At 42.6% G+C, this 7693-nt stretch overlaps 1 non-coding gene across 1 annotated transcript; it reads left to right on the top strand.

Moving 5' to 3' along the window:
• The first annotated feature begins 5113 nt into the window (after positions 1–5113).
• LOC132413415 (U6 spliceosomal RNA) lies at positions 5114–5220 on the top strand. The gene has a single exon (XR_009516714.1). It is a non-coding gene; the product is annotated as a U6 spliceosomal RNA (small nuclear RNA).
• The last annotated feature ends 2473 nt before the right edge of the window (positions 5221–7693 follow it).

Raw genomic sequence — 7693 nt, 5'->3', positions numbered from 1 at the left:
CTGGGTTGCCTCGCGCGGGCAATCCCTTAGAAAGGATTGTTCATCTCACCAAGAAGGTCTTAGCGAAGCTGGAAGAATGGAAGGAAAGCTGGGCCCCCTCTCCCCCCACCACCGAACGGGCCTCCGCGGGGAATTCAAGAACTTCCCGCAGCCGGGAAATAAAAGCTTTGGATTTAAAGCGTCGGGGCAGACATTTGTTTGCTACACCCACTTAGCACGGCGTTCCTTCCCCGTCACATCTTCCACTTGCTTTCCCTAAAACCCCTACCACTTGAAACAGGGAGCTGCGGCTGCAACACATACCCCACGTACTCTGCACAGCCTTTTAAGTGATGCCTTTATTCCCGGACCTAGAACCCCGGTCTTTCCAAAACTTTTCTCTGACGCCGCAAGCCTCATCTACCTACTTCACACACCTGGAAACAGTAATGATAGTATCTAAGGTTAAACCTGCCCTTCTTCATTTATACCACAGCTAAGCGCGCTGGTGGGTACGTGGAGACATATTAAAGATGCCTAAAGTAGACAAGGAATGGTGGGGGAAGGGGACAGCACATTCACTTCAAGCAAAAAGTGTATAGGCGGAAATTAGATTTGGCTAAATTTTCTTTCCTATTGATCTATTATTTCAAGATTTTGAAATAATACCTTTTTTTTTTTTTTTTTTTTTACCTTTGATTGTACCTGAATTAGAGCCGCCAGCACCCACCTAGGGAACATAAGCAGGTCTTGGTTCCAACCAACCTTCTTTTGGTCTGGGATTCTACCCCCACCAGGTCTGCAGCCTCCCATCTTCCCCTGGTCAATATCTCAGAAACAAACAAATGTTTTTTTAAAAATTAGTAACTAGAACAAAACTGGCAAGGATGATTTTTTTTTAATAGGAAAACAAAATCACCGTCACAGAAATCTTTACATGTGTTAGCTATAGTTGTCTCTGTAGACAAGTACAAACGTCCCCAGGACTCTCATCTCAATCGTCTCTCAACTTCATTTAGCCTCATCCACCTCTCCGTACAGAACAGCAACTGTCAGTGGAAGAAAGGATGGACTTGATCATCTCCAAAATCCCTTTAAAGTGTGAGATTAGGAATTGCTATGCTTGACTGGTTGCCAAAGGTCTAGTCTGGAGCAATAGTCACCAAACATTTTTCATCACCCACCTATCAGTAAAAATGTTTGGCCTCTCCCACCTCCCAGTATACGTATTTAGCTTATCCTAAAAGGCATGGACTTAGAAGCCAAAATGACTACTCAAATTTTTGCTTTGCTGCCAGCTACCTGTGTCCTTGGCCACATCCAAATTTTCCCTTAGTTTCTTCATTTGTAAAATGAGGATAATTAAAGTATCTACCCCACAGTGTCATTATGAAGATTAAATGAGTTAATATATGTAAAGCATAGTGCCTGGTAGATGGTAAGGGCTATCTAAGTGTTAAATAAATACATATATAATTAATTATGTATAAAATAATATATGTAACATATGTGTGCATATATGTATATACACACGTCTATTATAATGTTGATGTAAAACAAATAGATTGCCAGTTATTTCTCCAGTAAAAATAATTGCAGTTCAGGGTATGCTACCACGGCAAGGCACCTGCAAGTCTCCCCCCACACACACACCCCCAGTAAGGAGAGAACTCTTTTAATGAGGGGAAAAGGAACTTCGGAGGGCTAGAGTAAACAAAGAGTCCATTGGAGGAATTGAGAGTTCCAAGTACAGGGGCTTTTCATTGGTAGAGTTGTGACAACCTCTCATTGGCTGAGCTCTTGCCAGGCAAGAAGAGGAAATCTTTCTTCCTTTTGGTCTCTGCTACTGTCATAGGGCTTAAGAGCTCCCTCTTCTGGTCTCCTGACTCTATATTAATTGAGGTTTCTGTTTATTAATTTTTATGATATGCCTAATATGTTAGGTACATTAAAAACATATTCACAAAATATCAGAAATAATGATTTAAAACATACATGTGTATGTGTGTGTCTGTATGTTTTCTTTCTGTACTCTGCATATTCTGTACCCTCCTTGGTCTGTGTGCACCCCAACTTAGCGCCCATTGGCAAACACAGTATTGACGAATACAGTAGCCATTAGCCACATGTAGTTACATAAATTAAAATTTTAGTTCCTCAGTCATACCAACCACATTTCAAGTTCTTAAAGGTCACATGACTAATGAACAGTTCAGATATAAAATATTTCCATCACTGCAGAAAGTTCTACTGCGTAACACTGACAATGCTGAAAAAAACAAGGGACTCAGGCAGTAGGATCAACTCCTGACTCAAACCTGTAACTGTGGTACCGTGTTCAAATCAAGTGATAAGATCTCTCTCTGAGCCTCACCTCTCTACAAAGTGAAAATAAAAATAGGAACTACCTCATGGATTGCTGAAGAGGAAATGAGATAAGGTGTGTAAAGTCTTTGGCAGACTGCCTAAAACATAGAGGAACTTGAAAATGTTAGTAAAATTTGAGTTTAACCCAATTCTATCCATATAAGCCTGAAAGGCAAAGGTCTTGTTATTGTCCTTGACTCTAGTGAGTAAGTTTTTCAAGGATATGTATTTTGGAAAAGACAAGAGTTTGGTTAACTTTTAGTTGAAAACAGAGCATTCAGAGAAAGATGGCAAATACCTGGATTTCAGTTACTGCTTGATTTCTTTGTCCTCCTCACCCACAACCCACGGACAGACCCTGGTCTTCTCCCAGTCGCGCCCATCTCAGCGAAATGGCCCTGCCATCCACAAACCCGATGAGTCATCACTACCTCATCCTCTTTCCCAACTTCTTTATCCAATCCCTTTGCCTCCAAAATATTGTAGGATCTACCTCCAGAACACTTCATCTGATCTCTTCACTTCTTGTGTCCGCTCCACACAGGGACAATAAAGGCTTGTGTCACTCCTCACTGAGGCTGCCATATACAGTGGTACAGGTTGTAGTAGAACAACCTTATGGAAGAGTGCCTCTTACAGTGAAGCATTGTAAACTTTACATTTATCACAGATATTCTTTGGCAGGTGTCAATGAAGTGCCTTGTAATAAAAGTATTTTACAACAATTTTCCAACAAGATGGAAATGCCTTGAGGAGTGGATACCTTTTTCTAATTTGCCCAAAGGTGCCATATGGGGTAGTAACATTTCTACTTCACTTAGAACAAAATGGCAGCTCATCACCAGGTCCTTTAAGGCCTAGCAGAACCCAGCTTCTGTCATCCTCTCCACCTTAAGATGACGCCACACTCCACCAAATTCCAGTGATGTTGACCTGTCATTTTGAAAATATATCATGTTCTTTTCCACTGTTGGAGGCCCACTGCCCAGGCTACTTGTCTATCTAGACAGCCCCAAGCCCAGCCCGCCCTGCCCTTCGCATAGCTGTGGCTCCTCGATATCTGTCAGGCCTCTGTGCCCTGAGAGAGTGCCCGTTATTCTCCGTCACAGCCCTGTGTGTTTCCCTCTCAGGACTCAGAGGTCTGTCTGGACACTGTAAACTCCATGAAGACAGGTAGCTCATTGTCTTGTTCTCCTTTCTATCCCCAGATCCTAACAGGACAGGAGGTTGTCCCAGCTTGTCAGTGGTCAGTCAGCTCAGCATTATTGCCACCCCTTTCTACATTCGCCTCTGCAGATGGGGAGGAAGCCTAGAACTCTATTTTCCAGAGAACTTTTCCCTGAATGGTCCCAGGTTAAATTCTGCCAATGGAAACACATATGTGAGATCTGAAAGGCAGAAAAGGAGAAATCATTTCTCTCCAGTACACCTTCAGGCAGCTCAGACGACAGGGAGCTGTTTTCCTAGACTTCTGAGAAAATATCAGACAAACCTGAAAAAAATGACATTCTATTTTTAAAAGGGTGTGGGGCAGGGGGCTGAATTCTGAAAAAGGGCAGTGGAAACGTTCCAGATTAAAAGAGGCAAACGAGACATAACAACTAAATGCAATACAGCCCGCCCTCTAGATCCGCAGATGCAGAATCTGAGGATAGAGGGGGTCTGACAGTACTATGCCATTTTATACAAGGGACTTGAGCACCTGCGGATTTTGGTATCCGTGGGCAGAAAGGTAGGGGAGAAGGACGTGGGGGAGGGAGGGCTTTCTGAAACCAATCCCCCCTGCGGATACAGAGGGATGACTGTAACTGACCCTATACTGGGTCCTGTACTAAAAGGGGAAAGTGCTGCAAAGGATATTACTGGGTCAATTGACAGAACTGGAATGTGAACAGAAAATTAGGTGAAAGTGTTGTATCAAAGTTAAATTTATTGTTCTGGTTATATAAGAGAATATCCCCATTTCTAGAATATACACACTGAAGTACTTAGGGGTAAAGGACCATGATGTATATAATTTATCCTCAAATGATTCAGAAACATTTTTAATATATAACATATAATGTAAATATTAAATATGAAAGAGAGAAACCACCTATATAAATGATAAAGCAAACGGGGTGAAACGTTAGTAGGCGAATTTGTATAAAGAGTATATGAATATATAGGTACTATGTCTATTCTTGCAAAAATGTAAGTTTGAAGTTATTTCTCCCCTCAAAAAAAGTTTAAAAATATATATATATAATGAAGCATTAAATAAACTATAGTGAATAATGCAAGACAAACTAGGATAGTTGTTTTAAATATCCAGTCTCAAAATAGGCCCAGCCTGATAGCTACAATTAAAAAACAATACATTTGCTGTTTTTTTCTAATTCTTCTGTGAACAAAAAGTGAATTTACTCTTCTTGCAGAAGACAAATGCTCCCTGGCTATGGGAAAATAACCTATCATACACAGGGTGTCATTCTAAACATTTAAATATGGGACATTTGTGGCTTTGCTGGCCACTGTGTCCTACGAACTAGATTGGGACAATATATTTCCTGCAGATACTGGATGAAATGGGAACAGATATTATATTCCTTATAAAAATTCATCATGTAAAGAGAATAATCCAAATTATAACCACATCCCCAAATTGCAGCATTGCACACTTTTCATTTTGAAGAAGGAAGTCCCCACTACCCATGGAAATACAATTCTATGTTGTTTTAACAGAGAGCCTTATAGTCAGTTTCTAGATCATTTAGAAAAGTTTCCAGTGCTTGCTTGGGCAGCACATATACTAAAATTAGAAAGATACAGAGAAGATTAGTATGGCCCCTGCACAAGGATGACATGCAAATTCATGAAGTGTTCCATATTTTAAAAAAAAGAAAGAGAAGATGGTGTACTAGGAGGATGCAGAATTCATGTCTCCTCACAACTAGGGCACCTACCAGGCACCGGTGGGGGACCACAGACACCTAAGGAGATGGGAGGAAACCCCAGCAACTGGGACGTGGGGCGTGGGGGGGAGTGAAGGGGGAGGAGAAGTGGAGGCGGGACTGGACTGGTGCCCCTGAGGCGCGGCTGGGGGAGGGGAAGGGATCCCACGCCAGAAGGGGGAAATTGGGGAACCATTGGGAGGGCAGAGGATCAAAAGGGAGTGTGGCCAGGTTTCCCACGCCCACTTGGACCACCAGGAACCTGCTGAGATCCTCTGCCCACTGAGGAGGTCCAGCTGTGCGGGTCCTGAGGGAGTGGGAGGGAGGGAAGGGGGAGCAAAAGTAAAGGTCGGACCTCCTGGACTGGCACCCCTGAGGGATGGCTGGGGGAGGGGAGGAGTTCCTATAGCCAGAGGGACCCACCCATGGTTAGGGGTCCAGCAGCGACCAGGGAGACCCTAGGGGAGTCGGGGCGGGGGGGTGCGGCGTGAAGGAACCGAAGGGAACAGATGCCTTCCCTGTCCACTTAGACACCCGGGAGCCTGTTGGGCTCCCAGGACTAATCCTGTGCCCTCAAAGCCTCCCTCCTGCCCTGCAGAGCCCAAGCCCCGCCCCTACATCCCCACCCAGGGCCCCACCTCTACACTCTGAGATCCCCTCCAATGAGCTGAGCCTAAACCGAACCCAAACACCCTCACTCAGGGCCCTACCTCCTAACTCGGGAACTCCACACTCCAGAGGCCCTCCTTTCCAGGTGCTGCCGCTCCCCTTCCATGCAGGTCCTAAGCAGAGGCCCTGCCCCACGTTTGAACGTTGGCCCCCCCACCCGAGTAGGTCCCTACCCACCCTAAACCCCACCCCTGCCTAAGTCGTGGTCGTCGTCGTCCCCCACTCCCCGCCCCGTCTAAACTCTGCCCCCATACCCAAGGCCTTTTCTTTTTTTCCTTTTCTTTTTTTCCTCTTTTAGATTGGGATTCTGTTTTATCTTGTTGATTCATTGTTGTTGATTCTTTTGTATTTTTATTTTTCCTAATAAATCTTTTATTTTTCTAACTTTATTTTATACTTTGTTAGTGATCTCTCCTTTTGGCTTGTTACCCCCCCCCCTTTTTTTTTTCTCTTTTCTGTTGTGGTTTTATTTTACCTTGTTGCAGTTGTTTCAATTATAGTTTTATTTTTACTAATATATTTTTAATCTTTCTAATTTTATTTTATTTTTTATTCTTTGATATTGTACTGCTCTTTTTTCTTCCTTTTTTTTTTTTTTTTTTTTTTTAACTGCACCATGAAGCTTGTGGTATCTTGGTTCCCAAGCCAGAGGTCGGGCCCAAGCTCCTGTGGTGGGAGCTCTGAGTCCAAACCTCTGGACTAACAGAGAACCTCAGACCCCAGGGAATATCAATCGGAGTGAGGCCTCCTGGAGGTCCTGATATCAGCACCAAGACCCAGCTCTATCCAACTGCCTGCAAACTCCAGTGCTGGATGTCTCAGGCCAAACAACCAGTAAGATAAGAATACACCACCACACATGAAAAAAAAAAGGAAACGACCAAAAAATATTTTACAGACGAAGGAGCAAGGTAAAAACCAACAAGACCAAATAAATGAAGACAAAATAGGCAGTCTACCTGAAAAAGAATTCAGAGTAATGATAGTAAAGATGATCCAAAATCTCAGAAACATAATGGAGAAAATAGAAGAAACATTTAACAAGGATCTACAAGAACTAAAGAGCAAACAAACGGTGATGAACAACACAATTAATGGAATTAAAAAACTCTACAAGGAATCAATAACAGAATAACTGAGGCAGAAGAACGGGTGAGTGAGCTGGAAGATAAAATGGTGGAAATAGCTGTCAGGGAGCAGAATAAAGAGAAAAGAATGAAAAGAATTGAAGACAGTCTCAGAGACCTCTGGGACAACATTAAATGCACCAACATTCGAATTATAGGGGTCCCAGAAGAAGAAGAGAAAAAGAAAGGGTCTGAGAAAATATTTGAAGAGATTATAATAAAACTTCCCTAACATGGGAAAGAAAATAATCAAGTCCAGGAAGCACAGAGAGTACAATACAGGATAAACCCAAAGAGAAACACACCGAGACACATATTAATCAAACTATCAAAAATTAAATACAAACAAAAACTATTAAAAACAGCAAGGGAAAAGCAACAAATAACATATAAGGGACTCCCCATAAGGTTAACAGCTGATTTTTCAACAAAACTCTGCAAGCCAGAAGGGAGTGGCAGGACATATTTAAAGTGATGAAAGGGAAAAACCTACAACCAAGATTACTCTACCCAGCAAGGATCTCATTCAGATTCGATGGAAGAAATTAAAACCTTTACAGATAAGCAAAAGTTAAGAGAATTCAGCACCACCAAACCAGCTTTACAACAAATGCTAAA

Source organism: Delphinus delphis, chromosome 17, assembly GCF_949987515.2.
Source record: "Delphinus delphis chromosome 17, mDelDel1.2, whole genome shotgun sequence".
Classification (NCBI taxonomy): Eukaryota; Metazoa; Chordata; class Mammalia; order Artiodactyla; family Delphinidae; genus Delphinus; species Delphinus delphis.
Note: the sequence above shows the minus strand (reverse complement) of the source record. Positions and strands in the feature narration are given on the sequence as shown.